Here is a 23,537-nt window from a genome sequence, read left to right as displayed (position 1 = left end):
TAAGCAAGGCCTCCACGACGCATTCTTCCATCCTCCCCCGATCGTCAGACCACATTTTTTTATCTGTGAAAAAATTCTTTCCACTGGCGCTGAAGGACCGGGTAGACAAATAGCAAACTCCACAATTTTTTTTTTTTAAATTTGGCACCTCAATATTCTGCTTGTGAAAATGGGTGAATAGCTGGACCCGTTTCTCGGAGTAGTTAGCTTCATTAGAATTTTGGCGCGGGTTGCACGGGGGAACGATTGGTTGGGGTTTCGGTGCTGTTCAAGTTTGACCGGGACGCTAATGCAGACCGGCCGGGACGCCGGGACAGGGATCTCAAACTGGTACTATCCCGGTCAAACCGGGACGTATGGTAAGCCTAGTCATAAGTATAGCTATAGTAATAAGTCAATATTTCGTATAATAGCCCTGCGTTGTACTGCTAAATCAAATAAGCTTGACTTTCACTGAATAATGTTACGTGAAAAAAAATTAACTCAAACGAATGCGAATCCCTACACGTATCACGAAATTAGTAGAAAAGAGTTCTTTAAGGATTTAATGAACATAATTATACATCATTAGACCCTTAACTATTGACGTAAAGTTAACCTTTTGGGTGTAGTTAAAGAGGGCTTTCGTTGTAATGACAAGGCGCAGGGGCCTTCAAATTACGGTCGGTAATAACTAGCGTGGAGGTGTTTGCGTATGTCCAATTAGTGGCATGATATTTATAAGTTACCAAATTCATTTTTAATTAGATTGTTACGAAAAAAAAACATGATTTTTTAACTGTACTAGAACCTTTGTTTGTTATAATTGATTGTTTATAATATAGGAGATTGTGATGTTGACGTTATACGGAGGTAAATGGCTAATTTTACTGTAAGAAGACTGAAAGAAGAACAAAATTAAAACTAAAGCGTGCCTTCATCTTCTTCTATATAAGAAAAGGACCAATATTTAGCCACTTCCGCACATGCAGTGGTAGTCATGCAAGAAAATGCACCGCCCGCCAGCCCGCTGATAAATGCGTATGCGGCAAACAATGCGAATCACACAACCGCCACCGCCAAATTACTCAACATGTGTTTCACCCCTCCACGGGGCATCTTCAGCAGTTATGTTACACCGATTAGTGCCAAACACAGAATCTATATTTCTGTACAGGTACGATGTCTGGACGCTTAAATCTCACAAAACAAAAGATAGACGCATTCAAGATGTAGTGTTGGCGTCCAATATTATGAAACCTGTGCACAGCACGCCATAATATTTCGTCCCTTAAAATGCTTAGAATAAACACCTTACTATCCACAACATGCTTGAGTAGAATAACATGTAATATAAATTCGGATTGCATAATATAGCGTGGGACACGAATAAGCTAACATTTGAAAAAAATCTATTAAAAATATTAAATTTATTTGGAAATTTGTTTGTTTATGGGAAAGACAGGAATTTGTTTTATAAAAGTTATATCATGTAAATTTAGATTTTTGCACCCTTCTAAACAAGTGCAGTAATTTACATATAGGCAAATATACTGCGATATCACCGGCATCTCTTAATAGATTTTTTTCTTTCAGTTGACGCAGCGTATTTGGTTTTTAAATGTTGCCACAGCTCTTTAAATAAATCCATATAAAAATGTCTGCAGGTGATAGCTCCTGTGTGGTATATTGCCTCACCAAGAAATCAACGTATCCGGAAACATCTAATAGATTCAGACGTTACATTGTGGAAGTCCATCTTAAGTAAGAAAAGGACTAATACATAGCTACTTCCGCTATGTAGCAGTAGTCGTGAAATAAAGTGCACTACCTGCCCTGAGTGACTAGGTGTTTGGTACTAATCGGTGTAACATTACTCCTGAGGATGCCCCGTGGAGGGGTGAAACACGTGTTGAGTGATTTAACGGTGATAGTTGTGTAATTCGCATTGTTTGCCGCATGCGTATTTATCAGACTACTGCTACATAGCGGAAGTAGCTATATATTAGACCTTTTCTTATTTATCCGGAAACATTTCTTTAACCACTGGCAGACTCGTTGGGTATGTGACAAGTGGCTCTAACTCGTTGACACCATATATTGATTGTAATCAGTAAATGTCGGCACTATCGTATTTGCTTGGTGTGTGGTTTCTTTATTTTTCTTAAGTTGCATGGCAGATGATCATTTTAAAATATTTTTATTGCTAATGTATGTTTTAGTACTTAGTAGTATAAAACTTGCCACATGGTACCATAAGCTGCTGTTGACTGATTTATTTTTTTATTATTTATTTTAAAATTATTTATTATACATGTTAGAAAATATACACATAGTTGTATAATAGTAAAGAAAAAATTACAATGGGCGAAATAAACGAGGCAATTTCTTCCAGACAACCATAGTATGAAAACACTGGAGGGATAAATACCGGGAAATTAACGTTCACATATAGACAAAACAAACTTGTAGTATACTGCTATTTATTTATATTATAAGCATAGCTAACTTACTCGTTATATTGCCTGCTAGAAAATTATTGCATACGATATAAATAACTAGATTGACAGTAAAATTTGTGACCGGAATTAAAAAAAAATGCAGAAATTTCTATTACGCAAGCTCCACAACCCTTGTATAATTCCCCAAAAATCCTTAATATGATTTTCCTCGGTCCATTCATCGTATATTTTCGCTGTGATGAAATTAAAATTTCACTGCGTATCTACCCTCGGAAAGTATCAGAGTGTGTATAAATAGGGATACCCCACTATATGGAGGGTTATTATATATTCCTCAACGAGTCCTTTCTGTTTTTGTCTCTTCCACGTTATTATGAGAGACAATATATTCTCGCTTGCCGCATGATAGCATACAAATCTCTATAATATATATTCCGCGTATATAGGAAGTTTAGTAAATTTGTTAATTTTTCATGTTAAAAATTCGAAGTATATTATTTAAATTTTATAAACAGTAAGACCATACGTTATAACCTAAAAATTATAATTGATATTTAACCTGTAAATGCGTAGAGATATTTATATTTTTATTTCTCGTTATTGTTATAACTTATTAATTCTTTTCAGCCGATTGATGACATATATATATATATATATATATATATATATATATATATATATATAAACACACACACATACACACACACTATATATCTATATATATATAAATAATTTATTTATATCCCGTTATAAAGTAAATAAACAATTTATAACTCATAAAAAATAGTTTATTTACTTTATAACGGAAAGCAACAGAGGATACACAAGATAATAATTAATATTAATAGTTTTATATAGTAACCTGTGTTAAAATATCATAATTTCAGCTTTAATGACTATCCCTATATAAATTTACAATAGGAGTTGTTAGAGGTTCTTTTCAGCGTCTTCTGATAACTTTAACAAGGTCTGTTTACTTCCTGGGAGGATGCCTTACAGTAAACTTGCTGATCTATGATCTGCTCTTCAGAACCATAGGCAACATGGCCATCTGCACATTTATGTGCCTGTTTCCACCTCAACTTGAAGATTCGCTAAGCAGCAATTTTCATTCGTGTACAATTTTCTACATAATTTTTCTAAAATTTCCTCGTTCCTTGATGGCGGAAATCCTAAACATAGCCATCTCCATAGACCTATCAAACTCCGACTATCAAACTCATAGTAAGAAATGTAACGAAATACAAAAAAAATATCAAGAAGTATATTATTTAATGCCATTTGAATCGTTTATTGAAGCCATAGTTAGTTCGAGGTAATAATAATTAAGTATTTTTTGGTAAAGAACCGACCTTTTAAACTATAGGTATATAATTAAAAAATAAACAATTGTTTTTACGACGCAATATTACGCTCTCGTTAAAGTATCTGGAATTTATTTTCCACCCAAATTATCGTACAGTGGCCTTATTGTATCGTTAGCTGCAAACATGAAAACCTTCGTATTAAAAAGGTAAAGCCCATTAATATTGAACGAAGAACGGATACTGTTTATGAAATTCAACTTTTATGTTGATTTAAAAACATAAAAAGCTCCTAAAGGGTAAATATTATGCTGAATTACTATCAATTAATACGTGGAATAATATATATTTTATATATATATACAAACATACTTATGTTTTTTTTTTCGAAGAGGTTTAAAAATACGTTTACGTATCATAGGGCCTGATGGTGGTGCCCCGTATGTCGGACTCGATCTAGGCGTCAATACCGACTAAAAACAATCCTCTTTCTTCGGTATCCCTGGTCCCCGCGGCATGGCCGCTAGGCATTACTTCCCGGGGGTATTTAGCCGCAGCTTTCTCTGATAAACTAGCTGTTCAGGCCAGCTTCCTTCGCTCCTGTTCTATTTTTCGCAAGTCCTTCAGCACAGTCGTACAATACGCGCTCGTAAGTTCCCAGGCCAAAGGCGAGGATAGCATTGTAGCTATCAGAGTTTCAGGATAGATTTTGCATCCTACACCTTCTTCCCAAGACTTTCTGGCTTTGTTAAATTGGGGGCAGACGAAAAAGACGTGCTCTGCATCTTCAATCATTCCAACACAATTGGGACAGTCAGGGGAATCTTCATATTTGAACCTATGGAGGTGCGCTCGGTAACAGCCGTGGCCGGATATCATCTGAGTTAGGTAGTAGTTCAACTCTCCATGATCCCGGTTCACCCATGGCTCTAGGTTTGGTATTAGCTTAAGCGTCCATTTTCCTTTCTTCGACTTTTCCCAGGACGATTGCCACTATTGCAAGCTTTTCAGTCTTCCCCGAATTCTAAGTTCAGCTGAAGTTGGGTCTGATTTGCTTTTTTTGCTTCGGTACAGATCAGTTCTTTCGTCTGCAAGAAGCGCAACAGGAACCATACCCGCTAGCACGCATTCCGCATCTTCCGATACTGTACGAAAGGCGCTAGCTACCCGTAGGGTGCTGATTCTGTAAACAGAGGCGATTTTCCGACGGGACTCCTGTTTGTTCAGTGCGTCAGACCGTATGGGTACCCCATACATAAGCACTGACGTAGTGACCGACGCCAATAACTTTCTTCTGTTTTGCTTGGGACCTCCGACATTAGGCATGAGTCGGCAGTTTAGCTGTCACCAGAGACGCTTTCGTTGCTGCTCCCTCAGTCTGATCTTTGAAGTTTAGCCTATGGTCGATCATTACTCCAAGGTACCGTATAGCTGGTTGAGTTGCGATTTCAAATCAAATTTGTGGGTTTCGGAATTAATAATAAACATAACGGCGTTACAGTGAAAAAGCCTTTTGAAAATTCGTAATATAACGTATAAAAATTAATTATTATTACTTTAATCTTCAGTCTTTGTACTGCCAGAAGTTATTAGCTTGTCGCATTCCAATAGAAAAATTATTTTAATTTATACTTCAGAATGATCACTTTATGATAAGGAATATGTGTGAATATAGGTATAAAAGCATAGATGCAGAAGTATTAAAAACCTTATGCTGACAAATAAGCCGTACATTCCCACTTTTAAAAATTTTACACCTGTAATCAGCATGAATATGTCGTCGTGACCGCACTGTAAAATCGCGTAATTGTAGATCAGAGATCATTCTATACAGAATGATCAGGAATAGATGTGAAAGCTTTTGTTAATAATTTAGGGAACAAAATGTTTACCATTTAAAAATTTTACATTTATAACCAATCACCCTGTATAATATTTTTTTCTGTCAATGACTTAGCAAAAGCCTGGGTCCAATGCGGTGTTGCCATGAAAATGCGTAGGGCGCGCTTGTATATGCTTTTACGGCACACTGGCATAAAACATATGAACCCTTTTTATCGCATGTACTTTGCGAGAGCCGTAAAATATTAGGTGAAATATTTGCGAATTTGTCCCTTTCGCATGGGCAGGTTACTTATTCAGCGTTGGAAATTATTTATTCAATATTTTTTTACATTTATACGTTATTACAAAACTTTTAAATATTAAATTTAAGTTAACTAAGCAAATGTATTACCTAATTGTAAATGTAGACACATAAACTAACAAATATATGTCAGCGTGGCGTAATTATTGACAAATGATTATTGTGGTGCAACCAATGGCCGTTTGGAGCGAAAGGTTTCGTAGTGGCGACCACGAGCAGGTAGACACGGCGTGGTCGTTGACCACGGTGGACCTCAGCTATGTGATCGATCCTTGCATGAGCGATATGCTCCATCCACTGCCATTTCAGACGAAGAATTCTTCGAGCGACGTTGGTGATTTTGATTCTTATATAAATTTTCTTATTTCTGATTCGATCTCGCAGTGAAACTCTAAGCATATCTCTCTAATTATGCCTAGAAGACCTTTAGCCACCTTGTGTAGTCCATAGTAAGTGACTACGTCTCTTATGATGTCGTAGTGTCATAACTTTTCCTTAAATCTTTGTTTTATTTTTATCATTAATATTCATGTTGAATTCATATTCAGTGGAGGTAAGAGCAAAAAGTATAATGGCGTATTATTTATAACCTGTTGATGGGATTAGGCCTGTCAAGAGCGATTATCAGGTAATTTCTGCGTTGAGCGATTATCAGCGATTTCATGGTCAGGTCTCAACAACCTTCTAAAGCAGTATTGAAAAGATTATTTTAAATTTGGTTGCAGGACACATTGTGTCAACCGACTCGATTGCCACTCAATTATTTTTACAAAATAACTAAAACAAAAGTTAATGTACTCGAATAAGAATATTCTAAATATAAAAATGGCTGATGTTAAAATAACAGTAAACGTAAAAAGTTGCGAAAGTATTTCTGCCATAAATTATGTAAATCTGAAGAAATTCAATGCGTAGCAATCAATCTATCAAAAAGCAATGTCAAGATTGCTACGTGCCCTTCGTTCCGACATTATCATAACACGGAGAAAATATAACTTCTTTTGTATATGTACTTAAAGAACGAATAGTATTTCACATATTTTTTTCGTTCAACCCCGGTTTAAGGTGAACAGATTCTTTATTTACATTATAACTTTTTAAATTATTATAATTAATTTACATACTCATCTTTCGTCCTTCACAGAATCTTGCATTTCTTTCCATACAGGAATTTTTACCGTTATTATTTAAATCATTTATTTAACATATTTAATGGAATAAGGCGTTACCTTGCAGAAGTCCATCCTAAGTAAGAAAAGGACCAATATTTAGCCACTTCTGCACATGCAGTGATAGTTGTGCAACAAAATGCCCGCCACCGATTACTGCCAAACACAGAGTGCTCGTAGCACTGCAATCGGTGTAACATAAGTCCTGAAGATGCCCCGTGGAGGGGTGAAACACGCGTTGAGTGATTTAACGGTGGCAGTTGTGTAATTCGCACTGTTTGCCGCATAAGCATTTATCAGCGGGTTCGCAGGCGGTGCATTTTGTTGCACGACTACCATTGCATGTGCGGGACAGGTTAAATATTAGTCATTTTCTTAAATATTTTAAAAATTTACTAATTTTAATTCCTGTTAATTGTTTCTATCTATACATTAGTCTTCTTCTTATATGTTTATTGCTTTTAATAAAAAGTAATATATTTGCATAAGCATAAATGTAATAGGAAAATTTATTAATTTTCGTATTACACACTTCTCACACACTCTCACACTTCTCTTTACTCATCAGTGAGGCGATTTTGTCCTTCTGTATTCTCTCTTCTAACCGAGACTGGTATTCTTCTCTTTCCGCACAAAATACAGGACAGCCGATGATCAAGTACATCACTATCTGCTCCACATCATCACATGTATTTTAAACTTCAATAAAAAAATTATTTTTGATCAATTTTCTTTAATATACTCACCTCAAAACATGTCTAAGATAGTTCTAGTTGATTGTTACTATAATCGGAGCGTACTTGGAACCCACGTAAGTATAAAATTAAAGATGCTATAATAAGATAGCTCATTATAATTCTATTTTTATCAAATTCGGATCTTCAGAATACTTATATATAAATGATACTGATATACTGTTAATAATACTAAGTTTACCTTAAAGTGAATAAATAATAAATGCGTGTATATTTACAACAGTTCTACATTTATTACCCCGTAGTATATGTGGCTTAGCTGTGAAGAAGCAGTAAGATACTCTACAATAACATATCTTTTTAAAAAGTTTAAGTATTTAATGGAATCAGGCGATACCTTGCATTGGTCTTTCTCTCTGTTCTCCCTCACTCTGTGTTTGGCATTAATCGGTGTAACATTATTCCTGAAGATGCCCCGTGGAGGGGTGAAACACGTGTTCAGTGATTTAACGGTGGTTGTTGTGTAATTCGCATTGTTTGCCGCATACGCATTTATCAGCGGGCTGGCGGGCGGTGCACTTTGTTGCACGGCTACCACTGCATGTGGGGAAGTGGCTAAATATTGGTACTTTTCTTACTTAAAAAGTTTAAAAATATGGTTTATTATGCTTCATGCAAAATGATTTATACTAATACACTTTCTGTCAAACAACATGAATAAGAACAAAATATTCAAGCGACATCATTGCAAAAGACTCTTGTCATTTAAATATTCGTTTATTGAATAATATGCCTTTTTCTTCAACTCATATTTAATATGCGTTTTGAATTCAATAAATCGTAAGTCCAATATAGTTTTGCGGAGTTTCGTCCAAAAATCTGATTACGTTTATTTCAAACGAATTAGAGATTTTTAACTGTCGAAATATTGGTATGACCATTTGATCACGATGTATACACTATGGATAATTCCTATTTTTTTTTACTCTAAAGCAAGCAAAGCTTTTCTGTCATGTAAAAATAATTTGAGAAATGAATCAAATAGCAGGTAATCAAGTAAGCTAAGAAATAAATTTAAAAAAAACTTTTATTCAGTTATTTTTCAAGAATTGTAATAATTTAAATTATTTTTAAACCCCCATATTTATTCCTATGCTTTATTTATTCAATAACAGTTCAACACTAGAACAAAGCAAACATCACATGGTAGGTATATGCCATTCGTAATTTTATATTCAAATAGATACTTCTCTCTTATGACTTTAAATATTATATTAGATTAGTCGATCGACCATTTCAGATCGACACATTTGTAAATATATATATGCATATGCTAAATTAGCATATCCTAAATTTAGCATTACATGGACTCTGCAAAGTCGCTATCACACACGCAGGCCTATTATTAGGTTAAAATCATGTAAAACAGACATTAAGACGTAAAATAACGTAACGAAGTTAAAGCAGGTAGTATTTCAACACTAATGTAGAATAAACAGAAGGGTATATAACAGGCGCAGTGGTTCCAGGTGCGAGTGAGTCCCTGTGATTCATAATTTAAGCCCCCATCTGCGAGTGCCTGTGTTTCTACGTCAGCCCGACATGCCTGACGCCGTGTAAATATAGACCGTGAACGTAGACTGAAAAGTATATTTTTAAATATTATTTTTATGTACAGTCAGCATGTATTTCTTATTAGAAATTTTTAAAGTACAATCACCGACAATGTGCTTGTAATTTGATTTTGTACTCCATATCGTGGTTACGAATTTGACAAGACTGGATAACATTTTTTTTTGATTTTTATATTAGCTATTCGGAAATGGGTTAGGTGAGAGTTTAAAATACATAAATGTCAGATCCGCAGAAGAACCAAGGTCACACTTCGCTCCAACAATTGTTTGTTTGAAGTGGCATTGCAATTCTATTTTTAAACGGTTTTATTTAGTTCGACCCGTACGGAATTTATTTGGATCAAAATTAGAAATTGAAATTTAAGCAACTTCCCGTTGTCAGATTGATCTGAAATTTGGTACACACATTTAATTTATATGGCAATACAATATAATAAAATCAATAACATTATAAATCTAAGATGGCCGCCGATACAAAATGGCGGATTACGTATTTTTCCTTAACCCCCTCAATATGGGTATCAAATGAAAGGGCGACACTAGTAAAACACGATGATTATGTCAAAATTTAAAATTCAAGATGGACACCGTTCCAATATGGCGGACTAGGTACATATTTTTACACAACCACCACAATATGGGTATCAAAAAACCGTTTAACTTAAAAGTTTTTTAAATGTATTTATTTATATACTAGATTTTCACAAGATATTTGTCCTTAATTCAGTGCCAAAACTGTATTGGAACAGATATCCGAGTTGTGGTTTCTCTAACGGTCCTGTGTAAATAAATAATCAAATTGCAATCGACTAACCGTTGATCCGGGTTCTTGTCGAGTACTGCGAACTTCACGCATATAAACCACAACGCACCGCAGTCCTTCAATTCAAATTATCTTTATTTAAGCCTTTTTAAAACATCGACTATATTAACAACAGGAAGCTACCATCGGCTCGGAATGCTGATCTGTTGAGAAAAGCCGTTAGAAACTCGATAGTTACTTTTATATATGAAATTTAACAATTTTTCATGTATACAATATAATATGATTTGTGTAAAAGAAGAAATGAATCAACAAACCAAGTTCTAAGCATTTGGATCAAATAAAAACTCTTGAATGTTGCGATAAGACTTATTTAATAATGTACATTTAATTTTAGATTTACTACAGATAAGGAAGCGATATGATATCTAATGGAAATTTATCGCAAATGTGCAATATAATACTGTCGTTATTATTTTGCACTTTTTTGTATGGCTCCCGTTTTTAGTGGAACTTCTAGAACTTTCCCTGTCTCGGTTGCACAGGGAGTATTTTTACGAAACTATTTTTTTATCATATTATTTGTGTACTCATCTTTTCTCGGTGTCATTAATTTATTCGTGTTTTATTCTGCAATTTTTTTTCACTGTTTACAAGTTTTCATAATCCTTTCATTCATCGCTTTATTTTATTCGCCTTTTCAACAGAATACTACAGGTTTGTAAACTGTCCTTATGTGTTATTTAACTTCTGCATTGACAAAGTAGAGAGTACCACCGGTTTTTTTAATTAATTTCAAAAGCATCAACATTGCTGGGGAGTTACGTAATTTTTGTTTTGATTGAAAAAAAGTACATCATTGTTAATCAAAAATTACAGAGAATAACGAAGTATCATGTGTGTTGTTATTCAATGTGAGCTTCGTATATCGAACAAAAGGAAAATCGACTCTTTCAAAACGGAACATGAATACAAATGGAAATAAAAAAAAGAATAATGAAAAGTCAAGAAGGTACAACGGCAACGGAACACGTCGTCAAATAACAACAGAAATGATTTTATAAATAGCACTGACAAATAAGACATTGTAACTGTGTAACTTCGAAACAGATGAAATACGTTCAGTAAGAATTAAAATCAAAAACATTTTGTTTAATAATTTACTCTGGTAGTGTTAGATAAAATGTGACATATTTCCGTCGAAACAAACTAATATCTATTAAGATTTATAGGAAACTTACATTTTTTTAATAGCAACATTTATATAAATGTGTCAATACGAATTGTCAAACCATCTCTTATCCGTAACAGGCTTGGGACAAAAAGCTGCCTTTTATTATTACCAATTCCAAAGGAAATATAGGTTCAGTTTCGTTCATCGTTTTATAAATAAAACCTTGTGAAAAATCATATTACTGTGTGAAAGATTTTTACGGGATAATAAAGATTGAACGTGAACACAAAAAAATCCTCCTGGGTATGTTGAGGGCTTGTAAATCAGAGCATTTGAAACCTTCGTAGCTTGTTTTTGAGAGGTGCCACCAAAGGGCATTAATTTGGACATTTTTCTCAAGATGTAAATAAGTAATTATTGTAAATTATCTTAAACGTAAAATAATATAAACAAATAAATAAAAAGTACAGCTAAAATGTCAAAGGTGTAAAATCAGCATGAACTTTATTTTTATATTTATATAATTTTTATACGATATTTATGCCATGCCAGACCTGTCTTTCTAAAATTCTTTCGCCCCTATGTAACAAACATAATTTTTATATTAAAGTACCAGGGTTTAACTCGTGTCGAGTTCACTTTCAAATTACCCCCTTAACAAACAAATGGCCCATCTGTGGGGCATAGCCCCATGTTGGGAAACACCGGTATAAATAAAGAAGCCACACACGCAGTGTAAATCAACAGTGAATTATAGAAAAGATTTATATATTTTATTTAATAATCTTAATTGTACAAGATAGGATACATTTAAATAGTTTATTGATAATAAATAAAAGTGTACAATGGGCGTTGTACACAAGGCAATGTCTTAAAGACAAACATAGTATGGAAGAGGTACAAGTAAACATAATATTAAATAAATAAATAGATTTAGTACGTGCAGAGAAGATGATCCGTAAAGAGTTTAAGCACCTTTTGTTCCAGTTCATCATCCTAGTCGAACATCCATTTTAAGGCATAATACTCCATTAAAGATCGCCACGGTGCTTGCGCTTGCACCGCCTGCATCAAGAGACTTCACGCGATCTTAAATCTGACCTTGGTTCACCTAGTACGGGGCTTCCCCACGCCGCGTCTACCCGTGGTCACTCGAGAACTTTCCGGACTCTATAGTCGTCGGTTGCAAAAGCTTTGTGCTTCGCTACAATTTCAGACTAGCTACAACAGTTATCTTAATTCTTCTTTTAGTTATTGTTTTTTTCGGTTAGTAAAATTAATCTCTACTGTTTTATATGTTTATAATAATACAGCCAACTACATGTTAATATAGCTAGTAGCTTCAAAACAGGTGCTATTCTAAATCTGTGTAAGAGACTTAAGTTTTTCGCTTGTTATGATGAGTCTATCCTTTGGTATAATAAAGGATTGTGGAAATTGGTCAACGAAAGCCTTCACTAGTTGAAATGCGGCCAAAGTTCATAAACATACAGGCAGTTGTAAAAAAATAACTAACTATCGTTCATTTCGTTTCAAATTAATTACAATTTATTTGCATGTAGCGTTTGCTTTCAAAGCTTTCCCGCTGAACTAGTTACATGTTCAATTAAATTATTCAAATGTTAACTAAATTATTCATTTTTCAAATAAAACCTTATAAACTTACAAGTTAACGAAGTGTTTCAACAAAAGGTTTATTTACTTACTTTCACGGGTCAGTTATATTAATTTTTTATACAATTGTTTTGTAGTTGAGAGTTTTGTTCGGAGATTGAATACATTAAGTAAAACTAAAACGGGTTTATATATTTTATGTTTAATTATTTTGTTTATAAACAAAACTTCGAAAATACGAAATCAAACTACTGGACACATAATGCAAAGTTTGTTTAAAAGTAATGCTATGCAAAATTTTTCATTTTAAAACCCTTGGTCGCGTTCCATTGCATTCTGAAAACATCTTTGCTTATTCCTGAGTTTACAGATTACTTGTCATCAGCATGAAGTCACCCTAGAGATCATTGTAAGGCATACGCCTCTCCAAAGATCGCCATTCACCGGTCTCACACTGTCTGAATCTAGCTACTTCCCGAGAAATTCACTATGTCATCTTTCAACTTAGTAGGTTAGGCGAAACTTCGTCCAACTGTTTTTTATTGCCACCTGCCTTTGTTTTTACAATTATGTTTAATATTTCCAATATATTAATTTTTGATCATGTTTTGGCATGACTGTTTAAGCCTCTTAAACTATTTAAAACTAAGTTGAAGTGAACTAATTTTTATGATTATTTTCATTAAATCAATGGTGCTCTTTTTTTTTTAAGATGCCACAATAGTTCAGTTATAAAAAATGCGGCCCATAAAATTCATTTAAGAATATTACAGTGGTACTATAATACTATATAGTACATATTTTAGCGACAACATCGTGCAAAATTTTATGATGTCGTTAAAAATAATTTAGAAGGCGTTCATAATTAAATTATAATTGATGAATACTTGCTTAAAATTTTTATCCTACAAAAATATGAAAAACAGAGTAAAGGGAACCGGTTATATATATATATATATATATATATATATATAGACAAATTGTATTGATTGCCCGAAGGACCACAGCGTGAAGCTCCTGTATCTCGTATTTGATATTCGGGTCTCTTTCCGTTAAACATATCATATCGTAAGTCATATTGAACAAATTTTTCTACAAAGGATGTTCTAGGTAAATATTACCTTACCATAATAAAGTGACTGAGGTTTTCTATTGATGTGTTGCGTATGTGATTACAAAAATTATTTTAAATTAACGAGGCATTATTTAAAATAAATAAATAATAATCTAAAATCTAATGTCAAACTCCTGAAGATGCCCCGTGGAGGGATGAAACACGTGTTGAGTAATTTGATGGTGGCAGTAGTGTAATTCGCATTGTTTGCCGCATACGCATTTATCAGCGGGCGGTGCACTTTGTTGCACGAGTACCACTGCATGTGCGGAAGTGGCTAAATATTGGTCCTTTTCTTACTTAGGATGGATTTCCGCAAGGTAACGCCTGATTTTGTTAAATATTTAAAGGGAGATATTGTAAAGGAAATTAGAGACAAGAATGAAAGGTAGTGAGAAAGACGAAAGAGGAGTATGGGAATTAAAAAAAATATTATGTAAATAAAGACCCTGTCCACCCATGATTGAGGTTAAACGAGAGGCCCAAAAAACAAGGCCGATGAAAAAATATGAGTTCAAATATTTAACTTACATTTTTGATATGATTATTCAAGTTTTTTATCAAACATTTCAAATCAAAGAACAGTAGTACTAGCATACTACTTAGCCGGAGAGTAATGGCGTTTTAAAGAAATTTTTATTTCTAATCAATAGTATAATCACCTTGGTTTTCAACAACCTTTTGCCATTTAGTATATAAATTTTCAATGCAAGGGCGGTAAAAATCAATTGGTTTTTCTGTAAAATATGTCAACATTACTTTCCCACTAATATTTTATTCGCGTGGTATCATTATCACAATAATTTTATAAGTTACTTGTCTATCAAATTGAGAGTAAAGATTGCTTGCAAACTGTTTAACGACAAAGCTAGAAATCGCGGTGGTAACTAAGTTCCACATAGTAACCAAGATAATTAGTTAAAATTCATTTTTATCTTTTCATTTAAAATCACCTATCATTTTCCTAGATGTTTTATTATAGATATCAATGGCATAGTTAAACGTAATGTATCTATGGTTTCATAGAATAATCATGTATACATTTGTATATTTTTAAATTTACCTCTGTAATTAAGAGATATTAAATGATAATAAATATTTGAATAATGTTGATTTAGATACCTTTTTACCAATAGGACTTTAAGCACTCTAATTCCTTTGAAATGTATAAAATCATATTTATTATTGACTGAAGAATATAAAAGCAATTTATTTCTTACCAGCGTTTAATCATATTCTGAAGATCATCTTTTATGTATAAATAAGTTGAAATAAATTATTTACCCATGAATGTACATTCGAAAACAAAATTCAAATGCTGATTATATTTTTCGACATAAATAATTTCTGGCGGCCGATCTAATCGTATCTTTTCTTTGGTTATCATTAAAGCGGACATCAAAGGGAAAGCGGAGCTTTCAAAAACTTTTCAATACCTACTTCAATACTTTGTGTAATAAGTTGAATGTGACGAGACTTCGGTGGGGGTTACACTAACACAAAGACCATTGTGCTGCGAGCTTTTGTGTTACTAGTAAGAGAGAACAACTTCCTTCATATTGGGGCAAGTCTTAATGAATCGAATTAAGATGACGGAATTACCGATGATGGTAATTGAAACGGTTCAATTAATTTATTTATTCAAAGTTATGATTGAATTTAAGCAGTTGGTTTGCCAAAGATATCTTTTAGGATAGTATTTTTTATTTTATAACCACGAGCGGTCACTTCGATTTTCAAATAGGCGGACATTATGTCATTTATATAAAATTTTCATTGTTTATCTACATAACAAAAACTTTATATATGTTATATATGTTAGTAAGCGTTAATAATTCTAGTGGTTATTTTTTAATTATAAAGACTTGTTAACTGGTAAGTGATTATAAAGGAATGGTAGTCCAGCGGTAGAGGACTAAGACTTGTGATGGTAGGTCGCGGGTTCAATTCCTGAGACACAAGCTTATATAAATCACATTTTTTGCATTAGTTATACAGGATTGCAACAGTCCACAAACAAGTTTTCAGAGGTTAAGCAACTGCATCATCCGCGTATCATAATAACACATTGCGATTGCCAATTCACCTGCCAAGCGTGACGATTATGATATATCTCCCATAGATATCTTTCGGCAAGCCTTATGCCTTGCAATAGGCATCTGTCGCATTCCGATATAAAAACAAATTGATGTAACATATGCCAAAGTTATTACTTTATACATGCTGATTGGAAACACATATAAAACATTTTAAGTTAGTTGCTGACAAATAAACTATAGATTAATATCATTTAAAGCTTTCATTCCTGAAACTAATCACCCTGTGTAGCCTCCATACTATGAATGAATGGATACGTGCGTGATATCGCATAATGAGAGTATATCGGAAATTCATCCTATCGCCTACGATTATAAATCACAGCCCTTTACCACAAAGCCTTCGCTGATCCGTTTATATCTAAAGCGATTAACTTCATTCCATTAAACAATTAAACCGAAGCTTTTTTATTGAAAGACATCGGCTTGATCCATTAACATCGAGTCGGTCGCTTCGCGTGATAGGTCAGACTGGTATTCGATGAACGTGTACTGTATTAATTTAGTCTGACGCATCCATCATTACGTCAGTACCCTCTTCACTTCCAAGTACCACATTTAAGTTAGTGAACAGACAAAAGTATGTACATAATTGATTTTTTCATGTATACATAGAAATATGCATACACGGATACAATATATACATACGACCACGTAAAGACAATTGGACGTAATAAAAGATGGTTTTACTAAATTAATCTTTAAATGGATTTTGTTTCCAATTGTCTATATCTACAGTATCCGTCGATAAATATTGCATATTTAATGAAATCAGGCGTTACCTCGCGGAAGTCCATCCTAAGTAAGACTCTGTATTTGGCACTATTCGGTGTAGCATTGTTTGCCGCATGCGCATTTATCAGCGGGCTGGCGGGCGGTGCATTTCATTGCACGACTACCACTGCATGTGCGGAAGTGGCTAAATATTGGTCCTTTTCTTACTTAGATAAATATTGCACATCGACCTTTGGAAAGAAACAATCGGCTAATTTCGGCTTCGTAGAGCACTATCTCTGTCTCACACTACCTATGTGACGTTTTGTCAATCGTTTTATTTCGTGCGACAGAGATAACGCTCTACGAAGTCACAATTAGCGGACTATCTCTTTCTAAAGGTCGATGTGCAATATTTATCGCCGGGTTCTGTAGTTTCTTTTAATATAGTTCATATGTGTCTACGTGTCATCGTTTCATTCAATAGATAGTCACTACAAGGCATAGGGCTGCCCCAAAGATATCTATGGAAAGATATACCATAACCGGTACGCTTCTGAAGATCAGCGATCGCAATGTGGTATTATGCACCTTTTGAGTATTGGCAATCTTGTGCAAATATTGCACAAAGAGTGATTTACATAAGCTTGTTCCCCGGGAATCGAACCCGGGACTTACGATCACAAGTGTCAGACGTCTACCGATCCAATGGCCACCATAGGTTAAACAAATCATTTTAAGAAAATGATCGATCGGTTACAATTTTATAGACATAGCATATCTGAGTTCAATGTCTAAGTTTGATAAGTGTAATGCTTGAAGTAAGTCTGTTTTACATTATGTTTGTACGAATTTATATCTCATATTTTATAATTGTTTTCCTTTTGTCACTTAGTGTTGTTCTATTTCTTGTAAGAGGAAAAAATGTATAAAATACGCCTTATATCTGAGGAGTCGTTGTATATACGTGAAAAAGTACAATAACAATACGTTTCATACAAACAAATCTACGCACCTACGATAGAAATTCCGTAGACGTCGTAGCATACAGTCGTAGAGGGCAGACAGAGAAATCATATTAGTTCATCGTACCGTCACAAGCTTATTTATAAAAAGAGATTGAATTGAGAAATATAAATAAATAAGGGTTATAAATAAGGAAGGTTTACGATTTGGTATGACTTTGTAGATCAACTTGAATTTCTCCATTGTTGAGTTAATATGATAGTTATTTAACTAACCCATTTCAATGACAAAATACGCCGCTGTTTTATTATATATATATATATATATATATATATATATATATATATATATATATATATATATATATATATATATATATATAAATTATTGAGCTTCGTATACAAAAACCCTAATTTATAATATATTGATAAAAATATTTAAACTACTATTATTGAAGATTTTTTAACGCTGTCTCTTCGAGAAAGAGTGTAAAATACATCAATACCTCGCTTCGCGTTTTTTAAAAGTTGCCTCGCTACTTAATTACTACTTATTTTCTCTGTGCGTCATTACATTTTGAAGGTTGCGTTGCTTAGGGTTCGAGTCTCTAATTTTCGTTTTTTTGCCTAATTGCAATTTGCTAATGAAGACGACAGTAACTGATCAATAGAAATCTCTAAAGGAACAGAAATTAACCTAAAATTCCAAGTAAATTTACAAAAATGTTTTTTATTGACGAAGCTATGGAGGTTTTTATTAAAAAAAAAACGATCCTGACAGCGAAAGGAAAGTAAATATTGCTGAGTTTAAAGAGTCCCAGGCTGTAGCTACGAATATCAATTGCTACAAGGGAAAAAAAGAGATAATCGGCAAAATCTGGACAATTTTTTTTAATGAGAGAGCCGACTTACGACAACAGTCATTATGGACTCATCAGACAGTGATTTCAGTTTAGTTTTTTACAAATTAATTGAATAGTTTATTTTGTTTTAATTGAATACCTTTCTTTGGTTTTTGTATGTATATAAAAATATATATATTATTTTTGTTTTTTAAATAATCACTTTGATCAATTTTCTTCTTTAAAAAGTAGAATTTTCGTAACCCTGGAAATTATCTCTGGTCTTTACATAGTTTACTATTGAAAATCTTAATTAACTTTGCATCGTGTTTCTTGTAACGTTACCACGACGCAAAGAAAGGTATTGGTGTATATATAAACTGAAGTCTCAGTTTGTCGAAGTTTCTAAACTATAAAACTCTAATTTTACATAAAAAATTGAGTTATGATTGACAAACATTCTCTACAAAAGATACGATCAAATCATATTTCAGATCAAAAATGATGTCACTATCCGATTTGTACCCATTTACGAAGGCTGTTAGGGCGCAGTTAGGAAAAAATCTCATTTGCACTCAAACATAGCCAACATTTGTCCGTCGAAATCTCCGAACAAAGATCGCTAGTCGAGTGGAACCATTGAACGGTGACCCAAGGCATGAGCGGCAGCGATTTTTTTTTTTTATACAGAGTGATTATTATATCCAAGAATATGTTACTGTTGTTAATGTGTAGAATTAAATGTTGTTAATGCTCAATCAGAAACATAATTATTGTCATGAACTCTTTCTTCAACTATATTTGTAAAGAGTAACTGTTGAGTTTGTCGGCGACTTTTCTTAGCAGAACTGCCTTCCAAGCGGGTGGAAAATTATCGATTCGAAAGTGCTTGTAACAGCGTATTTTAATTTGATATGATTCGTTACAGATGTAAATACTGTAAACACGAAAACGCTTGCTCGGTTAAGTAAATAATTAACAATAAGAAAATTAACCATAGTTTTTTTTACCGAAATCTTACTTTTGCCTAAATGGCACTTGAAGATTCCTCTGGTTGTAGTGGCAGAAACCAGAATGCACTTAGTTTGAGACCTCCTTGGAAGTAGTAAAGATTGAAGGCCGGGTACGTACTACTGTTTTACCGGCTTAGATCTATCGAAATTCTAAGAGCAATCTTTATTATCATTGACTTCTATCACGTCGAAATTTGGCCTCTCTCTATGACTCTCACACCATCACTTCTCACATCCACTCACATACAAACTCCTGTGAGTTGAGTGTGAGTGGATGTGAGTTTGTGTCTGCTACTGTTAGTCATGACGCTATACTCAGAATTTCTCTACGAATTCGAATAAGTAATGGGAAGATCCGGAAACATCCGAAAGTGATTACATGTGTACTTTATTGAATTGGCAAATTACGTTAGATGTCTAACATGGCGGAGGCGGACGATGGTTCGACGTGGTCTCGAACCATCGTGATAGCACCAAGAGGGTTTCGGGGGTAGCGTATACACGCATAGCCCGGGACGGGCTATCGAAAAAATAGCAAGGCGCGAGGGAAGACCGGGTGGCGATCCCTGACCGGGAGATACCGCGGCCCCCTGTATAGCGCAGAGGGCGACCACCGGGGGGGGGGGTTAGTGAGTCGGAATCCCACATATCCCTGTCCCCCCCGGGGGGGGGGCATCTTGAACACCGGAAGATTTCCCCCACCGAAACAAAAAAAAGAAGAGAAGTCGAACATGGGCAGACGCCCTTTTTAAGGTCGACGGAATAATGATATCCATCTCAGAAATGGATATAGAAGTATAACTTGCATAAAAAAACCTTGCATGGTTTAAATAACAATTGTACAGAGGTTTGTCGGCTCACACAAGAAAGAGAAATTATCTAACTCATGTCTATTACAAATAATTATAAAATATATACACAAGCCACAAGTATTTATTTAAAATTACTAATTATTATTATGTACTACCAACACATGTGCAGTGGTAGCTCAGCAGTATAAGACTGAGATTTTATTATAGGTCGCAGGTTTGATTCCCGGCATACAATATTGTATATTTCACACTTCTTGTATAAATACTACAGGATTGTCACTGCTCAGTTTCCAGAGTATAGACAGCAGCGTCATCTGCTTACCATAATACCACACTGCGATCGCCAATCCGACAGCAAAGTGTGGCGATTAACTTGAACTTTATAATTCACTTACATATATTTGGGAGAGGCAGGCCTTGAAGTTGACGGCTATCAGCAGCAAATCAATGTTTTTTTTCTAGTGTTTTTCAATATATTTAGTATGTTCATATCTATATTTAGGTCTTTCTGGAAAAGATGTTGTCTGACTTAAAGAAATTATCACGATGGTGACCTAAGAAGAGGGGTATTTAATGTAACTAAGTGGACTAGTATAGAAGTGCTCTTTTAACAGACTTTGACAGATAAAGATGTAAAGATAATAATCGAGATAATTATCAAGAATGATAAATAAAGTTAAAATGATTAAATTTTACAGTAATGTACCGTGTATATTTGCAACAGTTATAATAAGTTGATGCATAGTAGCTCCTCGCTTTAGACACGAAGAGCTTTCAAACGTAAACGTTCAATAATTCTAGAACATTATTTTGTAGCTATCGAAGAAGTAAAATAAAGTTCACAAATCAAACAAAACTTATAAAAGCGTAAGCGGTTTACTTTGTACCAAATGTCATTGAGTGGTTCGACTGGCTCATGTCGAGTGCCCATTTGTCCATCACGCTGACCGTTTCGAGTGGCATCGTTGAGAATCCGTTGTGTTTATGTTTATGTCTGGTTCTGGTTCGAGAAGCGAGATTCTCGGAGAGTTTCATAATAGAGTCTCTCAATACGAAATTATTCGCATTCGAAATTTAAAACTTTGTTCCATTTTTAAGAAATGGTGCTGAAATTTAAATTAACTTAAAGATATTAAACATAATAATATTTTATTAATATATCTATTTAGTTATTCATTCAACCCTTTTACAATATTTGTAATGGCGAAATTAGTGCCTTTAGGCATTCCAGTCAACTCAAGATGGTACAGAGATAATCAGTGAACTAGTCACTAAATGTTATAAGCTATAAACGAACATAATGTACTAATATATATACTAATTATAATTCCGTAAATAATTAATTACACATAAACCTAAAAAGGAGGACATAATATATACATAGATTTTACTTTTATATATATAAAAAATTAGTAAAAAAATAGTTATGAAGATTCTTTCGTCAACAAGTTTCGAACCTTCTATTTAAACATGTACCGGTTTGCTAACTAATGTATAGGGAAAGTTTCTTTCAAAGCAGAATGCTTTAGACAAGAAAAGAAGGAAAAAGTATTGTCGTTTAGGAAGATAGCATCTGATTTAGTCGTTAAAACTACGTATATGTAATTTATTTGTTATTGCTACTAACGTACTGCTGTACAGTTATATTTCAAGTTTGAGTGAACCATTATGTGCTATTGTTTTTTTTTTTTAAATTCCATAACAAAACTTATTTGAAATTTGATCTGAAGGTAACCTTTATAATCTTTAAAGCAATAGCTTCTATCAAGAAACAAAATCAATCAACATTAAGATCAGCAGAAAAACAAAGATGTAGTATGTAGTAGTGATGTAGTAGTAGTGTAGAGCAGATCGTTCGTGAAATCATGGCCGTTTGGGCCCAATTTTTTTCCATTGGCGACCACGTTTTTTATAGCCTCCGTAATTTGGGACCTGGACCATTTTGGGACAGAGCATTTACATTTTTTTTATAATTATTTTCACATACTTTTTTTTATTTCTTTACTCTTCTTTTGTTTGTCATATCATTTAACTTTCCTCTTCATTCATTTTATAATTCTTTATCATTCTTCTACATACTAATTTCCTTTCATGCATCGCCTCAATTCCTCCACCTCGTTCCTTAATTATAGCAGGTTGTGATAATAATCACATTTTATCTCTTTAAGCTTTATTTTTATGCTATACTATTTTGTATTCCTATTTCTTATACTTGTTTAACACAGGTTTTCAACCTCTGTTAAATATTTCGCAACCACGTTACATGAACACGGCGTAAGTAAGCGAACCTACTTACTAAGATAGCGGGAATTAGCTGGTTTCGCTGACATGATGTTGATGATCGGACGAAATTAAACCACCTTTAAAATTGATACATTAATAATTCTCTGACGATATAATTATTTTTTCAAGTTTATACTGTGCACGACATTTTGCAAAGAAAGAACTCATTTTGAAACGGTATATATTCCTTCTATAAAACCACTCATTCCGTTGCCCGGAGTATTTAAGTTTAATTGGAACGGAGCTACTTACAAAGAAAAGAGCCAACAGTCCGGGACTTCTATTTACAGAACAGCTGTTGCAATAATAACGCATAGCTGGAAACATCTGCGAAAGTTTTGGTAAAGTCCTAAACATTATATGATTTCTAGAAGCGAAAAGCTTCGAGTTTAACTTTTTTTAATGGAAAAGTTGGTAAAGGTAGACTTGGAGTAGACGGGAAAAATATTTCACTTTTCATTTATTTGTATTTCCCTATTTTATCCTAATATAAGCTTTTAATTATTATTAGCAAAACAAAACTTTACATTTTATCTTTAACTGCAATATCTGGGTAGAGTTTTAATAAAAAAAGTATTAAGTTTTTCAATTCACGTATAATAAACCAATAATTAGGGCATTAGTTGCCGGCGGTAGATGACAGGCTTGTGATCGTGGGTTGGGGATTCGATTTCCAAAGTACAATCTTATATAATTCAAACTCTGTGCATTAATTAAACAGGATTGCTACTACTTACAAATAAATTCGATATACGTTT

Source organism: Battus philenor, unplaced genomic scaffold, assembly GCF_028537555.1.
Source record: "Battus philenor isolate CCGP_79_NKW_IND1 unplaced genomic scaffold, ilBatPhil1.0.hap1 SCAF_8, whole genome shotgun sequence".
Classification (NCBI taxonomy): Eukaryota; Metazoa; Arthropoda; class Insecta; order Lepidoptera; family Papilionidae; genus Battus; species Battus philenor.
The sequence above is the reverse complement of the archived record's forward strand: the minus strand, read 5'-3'. Positions refer to the sequence as shown.